The sequence below is a fragment of the Myotis lucifugus genome, unplaced genomic scaffold (genome assembly GCF_000147115.1).
Source record: "Myotis lucifugus unplaced genomic scaffold, Myoluc2.0 scaffold_1189, whole genome shotgun sequence".
NCBI lineage: Eukaryota > Metazoa > Chordata > Mammalia > Chiroptera > Vespertilionidae > Myotis > Myotis lucifugus.
The window spans coordinates 49616-56210 of NW_005872237.1; the positions used below are offsets into that span (position 1 = coordinate 49616).

General features: G+C 42.0%; 1 pseudogene; it reads right to left on the reverse strand.

The window, feature by feature from the left end:
• Positions 1-1360: 1360 nt before the first annotated feature.
• The window catches only part of LOC102421556, a 28295-nt pseudogene continuing 23060 nt past the window's right edge, over positions 1361-6595 (reverse strand).

A 6595-nucleotide genomic window follows, 5' to 3' on the forward strand; every position in this document is an offset into this window, starting at 1 on the left:
TTATCTCTTTAGACAAGAAAAGGGCACTACCTGTTAGCTGAACTCTGTACCAAATTTCAAAAGCTGTGTGTGTTCATGTGTCTCAAACACACACACACACACACACACACACACACAAACTCCTAATATTATTTAACCTTTCTTAATTAATAATGTATATGTGAATGTATGTGCCAATATATTTTTTCAAAGTTTATTAGTCTTGCCATTGCTTTTCTCACTTTTACAACTCACTGTCTCTACTTCTTGTCTGTTGTGCTGTTGGTTTAATTACTATCTTCGTGTGCTTTTAGTGAGTGTGTAAATAATGAAGACCTTGTATGTTTGCAAATGTCTTATTTCCATTAAGACACTTGAAAAACATGTTTTACTTCCAAGAGAGGATATAATTCAAATACAAGAAGGGGGAAAGTCTCTAATGGCTGAGGACCTACTGCCCAGGCATTCTCCTCCCTCCTGAAGTCAGAACCTGACCTGGTGAATGTAACACATGAGATGTGAGTTCATAGGGTCAGATGTGCCTCTCTCTTCTCCTACTCATGGATTTCTCCCCTCTGACACTTTCACCTTAGCCTTGTAATAAAAATGTGGGTGAGTATAGGATTCTTCATTCACAATCAAGTATTTGAATGGACTTTTCCATAACTTTTGGCATTATGTTTCTGTTTGAACGTGAGCTCCCATCACTTTCCCCCACTTGAATATGAATATCAAGACACACATTTCATTTGCATATTCATGCCCCCTGGCACTGTGTTGTCGCTGCTTCTCTGTAACATACCCAGCCATTGACCTCTAGGAATGAAGGAGACATCATCCTCACTGCTCTCCTCCTGCATCTCACAGCTTCAGTGGCCCTTCTCTTTCTATTCCCCATGTATCTGAATTTTCTACTTCCAGTCCCTCTGTGTTGCACCCTGCAAAATTTCCTCAATGTTGTCCTCCAACTTCAGAATTGTATCTTCAGCTGTATCTCCTCCTTGATGGAAAGAATGTTTGAGAGTGCTAAATCAAATTACTTTTTGTTCTTAGGTCTTAGGTATTTGCATGATCTATTACTAAAATTTCATGTAATTCTCTACTATGATACCGATTGTTGCCCAAGAAATCAATTCTGTCCTTTCATTGTCAGATGTTTAAACATTCTTCAATTAAAATGAGTTTCATGTATTCCAAGTGTTCTGTTTCTTTGAGTGGTTTCCATAACACCCATTAATCACTCTGTAGATAGTCTTTCAGGGCACTGTGAGTCATTATTATGATTTCACATTTACAGCAATCTCAATACTTTTGGATTCCCACGCTCACAGATTGTTTTGATACACACTGAAAATAGCTTCACTGTTCAAGAAGGAGAATATTATATGGTTGACGAAGGACACGAGAATTCTTCCTGCTTCTGAATCTCATTTGTGCTGGGTGCAATAGTCAGTGCTAAGTCTTCCTACTCCTGCTGTTTCAGTCGGACAAGTCTCGGCTCTTCTTCTCTCTCACATTCATTCCCTATTGCACCATTTAATCACACCTTCTTCAAAAAAAAGGTAAGTTAACAAAATTGCTTGGTTCATCTTCTTTATTGGTAGTCGCAGTAGTAGCAGAAGTGGATGGAACCCAAAACACATCAGCATCTTTTTCTTTGGGGCGGTCACTGCCTGGGAAAGGCTGAACTGAATCGTTCAGTTTAAAGGGATGGGAACAATCTTATTTTTTTCTGGGTCTTTCCCAGGTGGTGGTGACCAGGGTGTGGCTGGAGTTCTGATCTCTGGTGACAGGGCTGGGGTACATCCTCACTGTTGGCTGACACTTTCTCAAGCACATTTTGTGGAATGATGACATGGATGTGGCTGAACTAAAAAGGTCCTCATTGTTGGCCTTTGACAATATGCCGAAGTCAGAAAATCCATTTTCAAATGATTGCGCTCCAAAATCAGAAACAACTGGGTCTGAGCGCAAGTTCTTAGCTGCAACAACCAATCCACCAAGAGCAATAGGATCGATGTGCTTCAGTGTTTCTACCAAAGGGTCACTGCTGATGCCGGCTGCACTGAAAGACTCAACACCAGATGTGGCCACAGGGTCAGGAGAAGATCGCCTGAGAAAGCTGTCCGATGTACATGGATCTGAACCCTTGAAGGATCACCTCCAAACAGACCAATTTCCCCAAAAGGATCGTCCTTGAAAGAATCACTGCCAATAAAAATATCAAATTGCAAAAATCCAAGTCTGTATCTGCAAGTGACCTTGATTCTCAGCACCTCCAAATGTTGTAATGTATCCCACGAATCACACAAGGACACCTCAAGAATTCTAATTAAAGAGTCACATTTATTGCAAATCCGGGACTATGAGGGGGCATTTCGCTCTCTCAGATCTCATAGTGCCCTCCCGAGTCCCAGCACCAGATTTATATAGGCAAAGATCACAGAGGTATTGATTTCATCCTAGGGTTTGGAATGAGGAACCTGGTTTGCAAAAAGCAGTTTACAGAAGCAGACTTAAGTATGTTATCTAAATTATGGTTTTAGGTCTCCAGATCACTGAGTTGACAGGAACATGTTATCTAGAGCCCTCAGGTTTTGGGACCACTGAGTCAACAGGGACACATTATCTGGAGCCCTCTGACATTGGGATAATTGTGCTGTCCTTCCCAGGTACAGGAGAATGTACTTTCTAAGACCAGTATGACCACAACCAATGGGATATTCACATTACAATCAATAGGGTATTTAATCAAATGGGATGATTTATATAATTCAGAAAATCAAAATAACTTTTCTATTATTTTAGCAAGCAAATAAGTACAGAAACCAAACAGCAGGGTTAAAGTTAAACTATAATTTCTACCTGAGATGATTGCTACCATACTTCAAGATATCTACCACGACACACACGTGGTCCTGTGCGTGCATTTCCATCCCTCAGCACCCTGGGGACTCGCCCTTCGAATGGCTTCCGATTGGCCCTCTGTCTCCACGTGGGGCCACACAGCAGTGCCTGCTCACTTGAAATTCAGTTTACACACACATTCATTTAATCTCTTGTTCTGGATTTTTTTTTTCCACAAGGAAATAAGATTTAGTTCTACAGATTTACAAGCCAAGACAAAATAGAAACAAAATGTGGCTGCACATCTACTGTTCTCAGGGATGGTTCCTGTTTCTCTCTAGCAAACTGCATACCAGGCAGGCTTAGCGATGGTGTTGCTTGGCATGGACTTTGTCCTCTACTCTGAATGAAGTCTTTCCCTTCTGGCAGAAGCTGATGATGTTCACTGCTTGTCCTGGCCGGCTAAAACAATATGCTGACTGAGCTGGGGAGGAAAATGGCGGAGGCTTAGACGGACGTGTTGGTGCTTTGTCCCGGACCAGATGGGGGCGAGCAGCTGAAACGGGTAACAATCAGCCCGATCAAGCTGGGGAGGTTCAGCTGAGAGACAGTCTGCAGCCAGGAAAGACAGAAAACTCCTAAAAAATGCGGATGGTTGGAGATTGAGGCTGAAACCTCCCTCTGGGCGCCAGCGCAGCGGCAGGACCGCGCCATCTCAGGCAGCGTTCACCGGCATCCAGAGATCGGCTACTAGCCCGGCGGCTACTGACCCGGAGGCAGCGATTCGCAAACAGCGCGACTGCAAGAGCCAAGGGGAGACCTGCACCACTCCACGGAAAGGTTGGACTTGCCTCGAAGATTCAAGCAACAGCGGCCTCCTGATCACCACACGCTCTGCCTGGGGAACAGTTGCTGCGTCTGAAGCCTCCCTCCACCAGCCAGAAGAGCCACCACAACTGTGAACAGCACCCATCAGAGGCCCTGCTATCAACAGAGGAGCCGCTGCTACCACAACCGCCCAAGGAGCAACCACAGACCGAGGAGCCACTGCCACCCAGGGAGCAGCCACTGCCACCCAGGGTCCAGCCACTGATCGATTCAACAACTAGTAATGTCAGTGAGATCAAACATGGGTAGACAAAGAAACCCCCAAAGGAAAGAAAACGAGGACTCGCCAGAAAAGCAGCTAAGTGAGACAGAGATATGCAACATGACGGAAAAAGAATTCAGAATAAGGTTCCTAGAGTACATGCACCGGATGTTCAAGAAGCAAGAAGAAACAGATGAAAAACTCAACTACGTATGCAAGAAGCTAGAAGAAACAGGTGAAAAAATCAGCAACTTAAGTAAGTCCCAAGAAGAAATGAAGAGCGACATAGCTGCAATAAAAAACACCATTGAAAGTATCAACAGTAGACTGGGAGAAGCGGAGGACCGAATCAGTGAATTAGAAGACAAGGAAGCAAAACACACTCAAACTGTACTGCAAATGGAGAAAAAAATTAAAAGGCAGGAGGAGAGCCTAAGGGAACTTTGGGACAACATGAAACGAAGCAACATACGAATAATAGGGGTGCCAGAACAACAGAAAGATGAACATGGATTAGAAAACCTATTCGAAGAAATAATATCAGAAAACTTCCCTGAGGTGGGGAAGAAAAAAGTCACACAAGCCCAGAGAGTCCCAAACAAGGTGAACCCGAAAAGACCCACACCAAGACACATCATAATTACCATGGCAAATGTTCAGGATAAAGAGAGAATCTTACAGGCTGCAAGAGAGAGGCGGAAAGTAACATACAAGGGATCTCCCATTAGATTATCAAATGATTTCTCAACAGAAACACATCAGGCCAGAAAAGAATGGACGGAAATCTACAAAGTGATGCAAAGCAAAGGACTGAATCCAAGAATACTCTATCCAGCAAGGCTATCATTCAAAATTGAAGGGGAAATAAGAAGCTTCACAGACAAAAAAGGGCTAAGGGAGTTTATCACCACCAAGCCAGCCATGCAAGAAATGCTAAAGGGACTGGTGTAAAAGAAGAAATATCAAGCTCAGAAAGAAAACAGCCACACACACACAAAAAAAAGAAATGGCTACAAACAAGTACCTTTCAATAATAACTTTAAATGTAAATGGACTAAATGCTCCAAATAAAAGACACCGAGTGGCTGAATGGATAAAAAAACATGACCCATACATCTGCTGTCTACAAGAGACCCACCTCATTGGAAAGGACTCACACAGACTGAAAGTGAAGGGATGGAAAAATATCTTTCACGCAAATGGAAAGGAAAAGAAAGCTGGGGTAGCAATACTTATATCTGACAAAATACATCTCAAAGTGAAGGCCATAACCAGAGATAAGGAAGGCCACTTCATAATACTAAAGGGATCAATACAACAAGAAGATATAACCCTGGTAAACATATATGCACCCAATGCAGGAGCACCCACATACATAAGAAAACTTCTGGAAGATATCAGGGGAGATATCGACAATAACACAATCATAGTAGGGGACTTTAATACACCACTGACATCACTGGATAAATCCGTTAGACAAACAATCAGCAAAGAAACAGCAATCCTAAATGACTCACTAGATCAGATGGACTTAATTGACATCTTCAGAACACTACACCCCACAGCTGCGGAATATACATTCCTCTCAGGTGCTCATGGGACATATTCAAAAATAGACCACATATTGGGTCACAAGCAAAGTCTCCACAAATTCAAGAAGATTGAGATCATAAAAAGCATCTTCTCAGACCATGATGGCATAATGTTAGAAATAAACTACAATAAAAACAACCCAAAATACTCAAACACTTGGAAGCTGAATAGCATGTTATTAAATATTGATTGGGTTACCGATGACATCAAAGAAGAAATTAAAAACATCCTGGACACTAATGACAATGAAAACACAACAATCCAAAACCTCTGGGACACAATGAAAGCAGTCCTGAGAGGGAAGTTTATAGCTCTACAGGCCTATCTCAAAAAACAAGAAAAAATGGTAGTTAATCATCTAACTCTACAACTCAAAGAATTAGAAAGAGAGCAACAAGAAAACCCCAGAGTGAGCAGAAGGAAGGAGATAATAAAGATTAGAGCAGAAATCAATGACATAGAGACCAAAAAAACAATACAGAAAATCAATGAAACCAAGAGCTGGTTCTTTGAAAGGATAAACAAGATTGACAAACCACTCGCCAGGCTCACCAAGAAGCAAAGAGAAAGGTCCCAAATAAACCAAATCAGAAATGATAGAGGCGAAATAACAACAGACCCCACAGAAATACAAATGATTGTTAAACAATACTACGGACAACTCTACTCCAACAAACTAGACAACCTGGAGGAAATGGACAAATTCCTAGAAAAATACAACATTCCAAAACTCAATCAGGAAGAATCTAAAAACCTCAATAGGCCAATAACTATGGAAGAAATTGAAGCAGTCATCAGAAACTTCCAGCAAACAAAAGTCCAGGGCCAGACGGCTTCACAGGGGAGTTCTACCAAACATTCAAGGAAGAACTAAAACCTACCCTCCTCAGACTACTACAAAAAATTCAAGAGGAAGGAACACTTCCAAGCTCATTCTATGAAGCCAGCATCACCCTAATACCAAAACCAGGTAAAGACATCACAATGAAAGAGAATTACAGGCCAATATCCCTCATGAACATAGATGCCAAACATCCTCAGACAAAATCTTAGCAAATCGGATCCAGCAGTACATCAGAAGGATCA